Consider the following 9719-nt stretch of genomic DNA (forward strand, 5'->3'; position numbering starts at 1 on the left):
GTGTCATGGGCATTGCAACAGTAACTTTGCACATTCAGGATGTTGGGACAGTGAGGACGCCAGGCGAGACATGAAGAACCTGTTTAACATTAGTCATTTACTCTGGGTTTTGAGTTCTAAAATGTCCCCGAATGGATCCAGAGATAAGTGAACTGCCCGTGTATTTTCTAATAGAGAGTGGCCTTTTCCTTTAACACCCAATGTGGGACACATATGTGACTGATGCAACTAGGAAGGTGCATGGCCCACTGGGCTGCTCTGCAGAGCCCACAGAGCTTTGGAACGCCAACGCACATAGTCCAAGTGGACAAAGCCACACCAGGTTCATGGGCAGAATTTATCCTTTTCTGCAACTGCTTACTCTCCGGGCTTTTGTGTGAGTATGAAAGCATTTTAAGGCTGCTTTACTCAGTATAGACAGGTCTAAGAAAGCAGAGATTTCGGATGATGGTTTACCGGGCCTCCATTGTTGGGTTTTATTTTCGTTGTTTCTAAAAAGCGTCGTTTCAAGTTTATTTCCTAAACTGAGAGCTCCTCAAACAGCACAATAATGAGTTTACTTGTCCTGGATAGCCTAGACTTTTCAATGACATTATGACTCTGAGTGTTGTAATGTATGAGCCGAGACAGTATGGCTGGGGCCTACAAAATGGCTCTGTGTGAAAAGGCTCCTGCGGCCAAGCCTGATTCCACAAATCCAGTCCGGAAAACGTGGAGAAACAGACCTCCAAAGAGTGGTTCTCTGACCTCCTAACATTTACTGTGGCATGCCTGCCCCCACTTCCAAAACATTTATTACAAAATAATAAAAAACATTAAGAAAGCAAAACTATATGCCTCTGAGGACAATACTTCTCTTGACTCTCTCTCCAACAGCCACTAATAAATCAAGAGTCCTTACAGGGTTTTTATTAAGGTAAATCAGATTATCTGTGTAATGTGCTTAGAAAATCACGCAGCACACGGCATTGTCTGTTAGGCCTGGGCAGGACGATGGTAAAAATTGACCTTGAATGTGTATCTGAAGTCTTTGGTTCAGGAGCCAGTAAACAGGAGTTACTTGATTTTTCTGGAAGATGGTTGGCATCTTTGGAGAAGAGGGAGGGACTCGCCAGTGTTGTGCGCAAGGATCTTCGGAATCTGACAGATTTTTCTTCTGTAGTGCAGAAATAAAATTCACATGTCAATTCAGACAGGAGCTAGGAGAGCTGTTGAGTTAATATTCTTCCACGCTTGTTACTTCCAAAATGTGTTTGTGAACTTTTTTCAAAGCTCAGATGAAGATTAAATAAAAAAAAGAAAGATAAAATACTGTAACTGAATTCATTCTAAATTTAGACATGTACTTTTAAAGGTTCCTATTGTTCAATGCAAATACTATTTTCTTCTGCCCCGGTAATTACTTGGGGGACATGAAATTTTTTAGCATCTGTCATAAGTAAATATGGACTCAGAAAATATATTGCATTTCAGAACTGTTGATTGCACCTACTTACGCATGTAAATTGCTACCTCAAGCCTGCAAACGGCTTACAACATTTGAAATTTTTGCCCTCCAAGTAGTCTGAGGTGTTTGTGTCGTGTTTCGTGGCTGCCCGAGATGACACTTCACATTCTCATTAGCCATCCATTAGTGAGGAGTCTGTGAGGGCTGTGACCTTTAGCTGTCTCAGGAAGGTTCAGGGTGAGCAGACCACCACTTTGAACAAAATTCACCCTCTTCCTATTTACACCTGAACACGCAATGTTGTTTTGAGTCACCGTGGCTACATAGTGTCCTTGGAGCACAGCTGGTTTAGCCTCTTGTCACTCAGATGCTCCTCAGTGAACCTGGAGCCTTCCAAGCATCCAGGAGTGTGGAAGACACACAGTCCTTGGCCTGCCAGAGATCGGTCACTCAGAATTGGAATCTGAGACCTCCAAGTGATTCCACTGAGTATGGGTTTAAGGAGGACTGTCTAACCCATGTGTCCTGTTGCTCTTCCTCCAAGACTACCCAGAAAACGCTTTCATAGAAAACACAGCAAGGGCTATGAGGCGGCTCTCTCTGTAAAAAGCACTTGCTGTAAAAGCAGGCTGACCTGAATTGACCCCAGGAACCCAGCCTTGAAAGTGTGACAACGGCCAGAAGTTGTCTTCTGACACCTTCAGGCATACTGTTGTACACAGGCACCTGTACACACATGCATGCAGGTGAACACATGCGAATGCACACACATAATAAATCATGACACTTTATGCATACTATTGGCACAGGTACCTGTACACACATGTGCATGCATGTGAGCACACGCATGTGTGCACACACATACACACACTGGCATGATAAATTAACAACAAGCCATTCTACAGCTCACACTCTCTTTTCCTCCATGGGCCTTCGTTGCACACTGAAAAGCTTTATGAATTAATAGGAGCATAAGTGTTATGTCCCATCACCCTGGTGGCTGAATATGAGTCCAAAGACATCAAGCACTTTGTCTTGACTAGTGAAAGCTTCGTGGAGATGTGAGAAGTCTGGACATCTTTGCCTTTCTCCTTGAGATTGGCAACTCCAGTGTCTCCCTGCCGGGACTGCCAGTGTCTTGAGACACGCAACAAACAAGGACAAGTTTGTGTCTGTGCAAGGAAGCATCTAGTAAAACCTCAACAATCTGAAATAAGTTTGCACTAAAATTACATACCCCAGTATTTTTAGGAAGTTCGGAGATCCCTAATGAACTTCTTTAAGCAATGTGTACATGATTCAACAAACTGATCTCTTCAGCTTAAGAAAGTCTCTCTATGGCTCATCTGAACTTTGCTATGTAGGTTTGTTGACTTCAAGACTGCACCCCTCCTACCTCAGCCTTCTAAGTGCTAAGATTACAGGCGTCAACAGGCCAGCTTAAAATGAACTGATTTTTTAAAGTATTTCTCCTTGTGTGCTGTATGTGTTATGTGTGTGCAGATGCACACACCTATGCGTGTGTTTAGGTGAGAAGTTAATGAAGGTGTCTTCCTCTATAACTATGTTTTTTAAAGCATCTGTTGGTGAACTTGAGCCTTGTCATCTTGGCCACACTGGTCAGCAAGTCCCCATGTTGACCTGTCTGTCTTCCAACTCACCCCTCACTGGAATTCACCTGGTTTCGTGTGGGTTCTGAGGGCCCAGACTTGGGTTCTCATGCTTGGGTAGCAAGCACTTTCTCCAGTCTTGGAATTGTTGTTGGACGGGCTTTCTGGTGCAGAAAGCCTCATCTCTAATGTATACAAAAGTTGCCTGGAGGATGTGACAATTCTCCAGGGCTGCGGCTGAGCCAGCACCTCCAGGCCATTTGACATCCACTGGTCCCTATGCTTGTTGTCTTCCTACCTTAATGCCTGGCGCCTGGCAGTAGCTTCCAAACCTATATCACATGGGCAACTTTTATAAGCCTTAGTTCCTAACGACTGAATGCCCCCCAAAAACAGGATGTCTGGAGGTGGGGTGAAAGCAATGATAGGTTAGGGGTACAGTTGTTTTGTTTTCAAACAACCTGTTTTCTGTTACTCAGGCTAGCCTCAAACTCCCAAGTGCCTGGATTATAGGTACACAATGCCACACAGGGCACATGGGGGTTCTTAAGCCTTACACCTGTGTGGTGACAATTAAGAATTGTGCCTTCGGGGAGTCTCCACTGTGGGCAGCAGTAGCAGCTGGGACCCACTAAGCAATGCTAAGCGCCCCATCCGGCCAGAAACTCAAGGGGATGGAGTCCTGCAATCTACCTTGTCATGGGGCATGATCGTGATGCCCCTTCAAATTTCAGGGCCATTACTGTGATCGTAGGTTCTCTATGGCTGCATCTTAGAGTCATTGGGAAGGTGTCAAGAAACACCAACCCCCCCATCCCCATCAATTGGTGAAATAAAAATCTGAGGGCAAAACGGAAGCTGGTGATGTTAAAGTTCCCCCAGCTGATTCCAGCTGTGCAGACGGGGCTGAGCAACATTTCTATAGACTGAATTTTTATGTATGCAAATTGTGTTTCCATGGAGCGGCCGTTTCTTCTGAGTTTTTTTTTCCTTTTTTCTTTCCTTTTTTTTTTTTTTTTTTTTAAAATCCTTCCTTAATCTTCAGGAATGGAATGCCTGGAAAGGTAAGAAAGCACCAGCCCAATTAACACAGGCGCAAATTAGCCTGCTTGCAATATTTTCTGACAAACCATTCCCTTTTTCCCACCCACTTCCCCTCCTTGGTGACATGACAGCAGCTTCTCCTTGACGCAATAAGGCTTTGGTGTGACAGGACCCCATCGAGGTGGCACCGGCCTGTGGGGACTCAGGATTCTTCCCCTGTGTTTCTCAGCCACCACAGGAGACCGCCCCTGTGAACACAATTTGTTTGAAGAGCACCTTGCTGTCCAGACTGTGGTTCAAAGACCAGCAGTGTCGACATCACCAAGGAATCAGTTCTGAGTACTGATTTCTGGGCCCCAGCCCAGTCCTTTGTAATCAGCACCTGCGCGTTAAGGATCCCTGGTTGCCAGGAGGAACACTCGATCCTCCAGACGCTGGCTACAGTGGGCACCTGTGAGAGACAGGGTCGCTTCATGCAAAATCCCGACCCTATCTCCTCTGCCATCCTATTTTCCAGTGACCCACCTCGTCCTCAGCACTCTGCAAACCCCCATCCTTAGTTTCCTGCAGACATTTGTTAGACACTGAGCATGTGACCTTGTCCCGTGGTTCCTTTTCTCACCCCTCCTCCCATGGATCCTGTTTGTTCCCTGAGTCAAGTTCGCTGTGCTGTTTAATCATGATTATGTATGACTGTATGCAACCCAGGAACCAGAAATGATGGAAACCATTCAAAATCTGTCTTTCTAAGGCTGGTTTAATTCATTTAATCTGATTGTCTCGGCTCCATTCATTTCCACAAAGAATATCACTCTGGGCTTGTTTACGGCTGGAAACTTCCACTACGTATACACACATTTCCCTATGCATGTGTGACGCATAGGACACGAGGTCCCTTCCATAACTCAGCTACAGTGAACGGTGCCGCTGTGAACCCTGGTGTTCAGGGGACTCTGTAATGTGACGACCTGGGGTCCTTCAGAACCGTCTTCAGAACTTTTACAGATACCTCTCCAGTTGACAAGAAGAACAGATTGGCACTGCTTGTTCTATGTGAGGTTAGCATCACCATCCGGGGAGCTTTCTTTGACAATACAAGTGCTTGCTCTTTGTGTGTTTCCGTAGGAGCCTCCCTCCCATATATGGCTGTGAGCACATGAATAGTGGCTAGTGTGGCTGAGAAACTGAATTTTAATTTTATTTCTTTCTAATTGATTTAAATTTAAATAGCTTCATATGGTTAGTGGCTCCAGTGTGTTGGACAACACAATTCCAAAGTAATCATTCTTCCTCTTGCTGAATCTTATTCAAGTTCCCAGGTTGAACACTTGCCCATCCTACTCTGCTTTTGTGTGTATTAATCCCTACTGAATTCACCAAGATGAAAAACATCTGCCTGGGCACCTCATTTGCATAATAAGTAACATTATGCTTATTATTTTGAATGAGAAGAGTTTAACTTGAATTAAATGCCACCAAAAAGTTGTCAAAACCTCTTTCATCGCATTCACAATCACGTAGCTTTAATTTTGCAGCCTTTTCAGATGCCAGCAGACACGGGGCACATCAACGGCTGTAAGGACAAGAGAATGCAGATGGAGTCAGGGTAGAAGAGACACAAAGACATCCCCAGCTGCAGCGTCTTGGTGCACAACAGAAGAGCTGTGTGTGTTGACTCCAGGGTGTGAGCATCAGTCTTAACGTGGAAGAAGAATCACAAAACAAAGGGGAGGTCACCAAGCCAGAAAGCACAACTAAAAGCTCCAGCAGAGATGCACCCGACAACAAGCCCGACCATAAGTGCCTGACCTGCGGAACTGACGGAATGGGACACCCTAAGATGGGACGAGAGGGAATGGAAGGTGGGCAAGGAAGCACAAACAATTTCCAGACAGACATCAGCCCCTTCCAGGCTTCTGCAGGGTGAGAGCTGCCCCGGGAACACTGTGTCCCATGCTAAGCCCTGGAAGATGCTGGTACCACCGATATACCTTTAACTGATACGCCTCAGACAAGCAGAAGATCAAGAATATCCCAGGTGGGGGCAGCTCAGTGGGTAAAGTAGTTTTTACACAAATAAGAATCCCTGAGTTCAGATATCCAGTACCCACTCCAAACAAAGGCAGGCACAGGGCACCCACATCAGTACCCCCAGGACTACAGAAGAAATAGAGACTAGCAACTCCCTGGGAGCTCATTGGCCAGCCAGTCTAGATAGCCAGTGAGCTCCAGATTCAGTGAGTGGCCCTGTCTCAAAACATGTCAGGCAGTGATGGAGGAAGACATGCAATATCAACCTACAGCTTCCACATGCACATTGCTGTACACATGAACATGTGTGTGTGCGCGCGCACACACACACACACACACACACAGATGAACATGTGTGTGTGCGCGCGCACACACACACACACACACACACACACACATCAAAAAGGCTAATCCGACCTCTATTTAAGAAATGAGAAGCATGTTAAAGTCACCTCCACCCCCACACACACCCTTGATAGAACACACACCGCTTGTGAGCTGGAGTGGTCACACCCGCCTTGCGAAAGGAAGGTGTCTCACTCTGGTCTGTGCATCCCCAACAGAGATTTGGTACTGTGAAATTCACAGTGATTCCCACAAAGAAACGTGTAGCTAAGGGCAACAGCCTCACTTCTGCAGGACGGTCACCTCATAGCAACAGAGCCCAATAAATAGGCCACGGTTGTCGTCCTCAGGAAAGAAAATTCCGGGGAATCCAGACAGCGTGACCTCAGGACAGGCCGGGAAGCATCATGACTTGCATGCAGGCACCTTCAGATCTACCCACCTCTCTATTCTCCGACACTGTAGGTTTCTTCGCAGTCACCATCGATCCACCTTTTAAAAAAGGAGTCAGAGTGAAGATAAAAGAAGACATGAAGGCCCTCAAGGTGGCTCAGAAGGCAACGGCAGCTGCCACCAAACCTGACAAACTGAATTCTATCTTTGGGTTCTACCTGATGAAAGATGAGAACACACGCCCGCAGCTGTGCCCAAATCTCCACAGATGTACCCACAGAAATCGCTAATGGGCAGGGAAAGACAAAGTTCTGGGGAGGTGGCTCAGCTGCTAACATGTGTCACACTATGTGAGAACCAGATCCACACGGTTCTCCCCTGGCCTCCACAGGCACACTGTGCCGTGTGTGTCCTTCAATCCATGTTACATATGCACACACATGATAAACAATTTTTAAAATGAGACTCCCCACCCCCGCCCCAACTCCAAGGACTCCATACTTTCTCTAGGCCCCTCTCCCATTTTCCAGGACATTTCCATCTGAAGAGCAGAGAACAGTTAGTCTTCCCAGGCAGCAGTGGAGCAAGGCTGTCTCATGGGACCCCTTTGACTTCCTGAACCTTCCACAGGACATAGGTCTGCAGAGCTGCATCTGGACGTGGTAGAGCTTCATGACACTGACAAGGAGGAGCATCCCCTGTACTCTCTTCTGGTTGTGGCTACTCCCAGAGCTCTGGTGTGGGCCTTCCACCTACCTCTCTCTATGTTTGTTTTATTGTTTAGATTCTTACTGCACACCAGAGACACGGGAATGAAGCAGACGGGGGAGTTCAATTGAAAACAACAGCGGTGGGGCTGGGAGAGCTACAGCTGGGTCTATGAAGCATGAGGCTGATGACTAGAAAGACCCTGGTGTGGTGGCATCTATGCTCATAATTCCAGTGCTGGAGAAACAGAGACTGGGGGATCCCTGGGACTTATTGCCAGACAGCTTCGCCTCTCTAGAAAGTTACAAGATAGTGGGAAAGACCTTGTCTTAGGGCTCTACTGCTGTGATAAAACACCGTGACGAAAAACAACTTGGGGAGGAAAAGGGTTAATTTTATCTCACAATTCTCAGGTCACAGTCCATTGCTGAGGGAAGTCAGGGCAGGAACTCAAACAAAGAAGGACCTAATGTAGAAGCCATGGAGGATGCTGCTGACTTGCTTACTCCTCATGGCTTGCTTAGCCTACTTTCTTACAGATTCCAGAACTACCAGCCCCCCCCCCCGGGGGGGGCACCACCCAGAGTGCACTGGGCCTTCCCACATCCATCATCAATCAAGAAAATGTAACACAGGCTTCCCTGTGGGCAATCTGGTGGAGACATTTCCTCAAATGAAGTTCCCTCTTCCTAAATGACTCTGGCTTGTAAAACTAGCCAGCACAGCCCTGTCTCTGCAGGAAGAAGCAATACTGATGAAGTATGGCCGGAGGGATGCCAGCAGACTAGTGAAGTGGGAACAGGCTTCCTGAGACGGCTGCTTCTTCTTCCCAGGATACACTGCACGGAAAACTGATGGGATGACATGGTGGCAGGTGTCTAGACAGGACCAGCAGGAGGAGGGGAGGATCCAGGACACCAGAAATACCAGAATCCTGCATCTTTTTAAGGGTTTCTGGAGCTTGATTTCTCCCAGCCCGATTTGCAAAGCTGTTTTGTTCCCTTTCCCTGCAGGTTGGTTCAAGTCTTTGTATCTTGGGACAAATTCAGGAATTCCCTGGCCAATCACCAACAACCCTGTTCTCCCACTGCCCTTTTATATCTGAGGTTGTCCTGAGACTTTCACAGGCACAAGCACACATATGCATATGCACTTGCATACACAGATGCACCACCTGCTCATATGCCCCCTCACCAACCACAGAGACATGGGGTGTACCATAAATGACTAGAGAATCAGGAAAGCAAAGGCCTTACAATGAATGTACTTGGATGCCTCAGCAACCAGGGTGCTTCCCCATGAGCCTATAGACAGTTCCCATAAAGCACCTGTCAGACAGTTATTTTCTGTAGGCATGGCAGGACCACACTGGTCTCGAACTGATGACAGTCACTTCTTCTGCCTCTCCTAAGAGCTGGTGTAATGGCGTAAATGAATGCAGACAGATTGTAAAAAATATATACAGCTTTAATGGGGAAATAGACTTACAGTACCACGGTTCCCACAGAGAACAGGAAGCAGAAGGGGTGGCTGGGCACACACCCGGCAGATTTATATGTAAACATTAGCCCGAGGCGAACACACCCCCAATGGGCTGGACTTGGACTTATCCCTACATGCTGGGGTCACAGGTGTGATCCACCACACCTGTCCCTTCTTAAACTGTGCGACAGAGCACCCTGCTATTGCTCATAAGGTCTGGGTTAGAGGACACTGTGTGTAGGCAAACAGTCTTCCTATTTCTGACTAGACTAGGGCCAAGCAGACTAGTCTACCTGGTCACAGTAGTGAGGGCATATGCCCTGAAGGCTGCTGACTCCTAAGGCAAGAGAAACGGCTGGCAAACAACGTGTGTTTGTTCCAAGTTCACTAAGCGGGTGAGCCATGTCTCCTGCAGCAGAGAGCATGGAAAGCTGAGTGAGCTCAGGGATTCTGCTAAACTTTCTATACCTATAAACAAACGAAACCCCCAAAACAAAAACATCAGAACTAAGAAGGCCTACTTCCCCCAAGAGAATCCTACATCAATTTTAGCCCTAAATCTTATGATGTGGGAGTGTCATATAGCAATCTGTTGATTTCATTGGTTAAGTAATAAACAAACTGCTTGGGCTCATAGCTTAGAACATAGGTGGGTGGAG

This window comes from Microtus ochrogaster, chromosome 5 (genome assembly GCF_000317375.1).
Source record: "Microtus ochrogaster isolate Prairie Vole_2 chromosome 5, MicOch1.0, whole genome shotgun sequence".
Taxonomy (NCBI): domain Eukaryota; kingdom Metazoa; phylum Chordata; class Mammalia; order Rodentia; family Cricetidae; genus Microtus; species Microtus ochrogaster.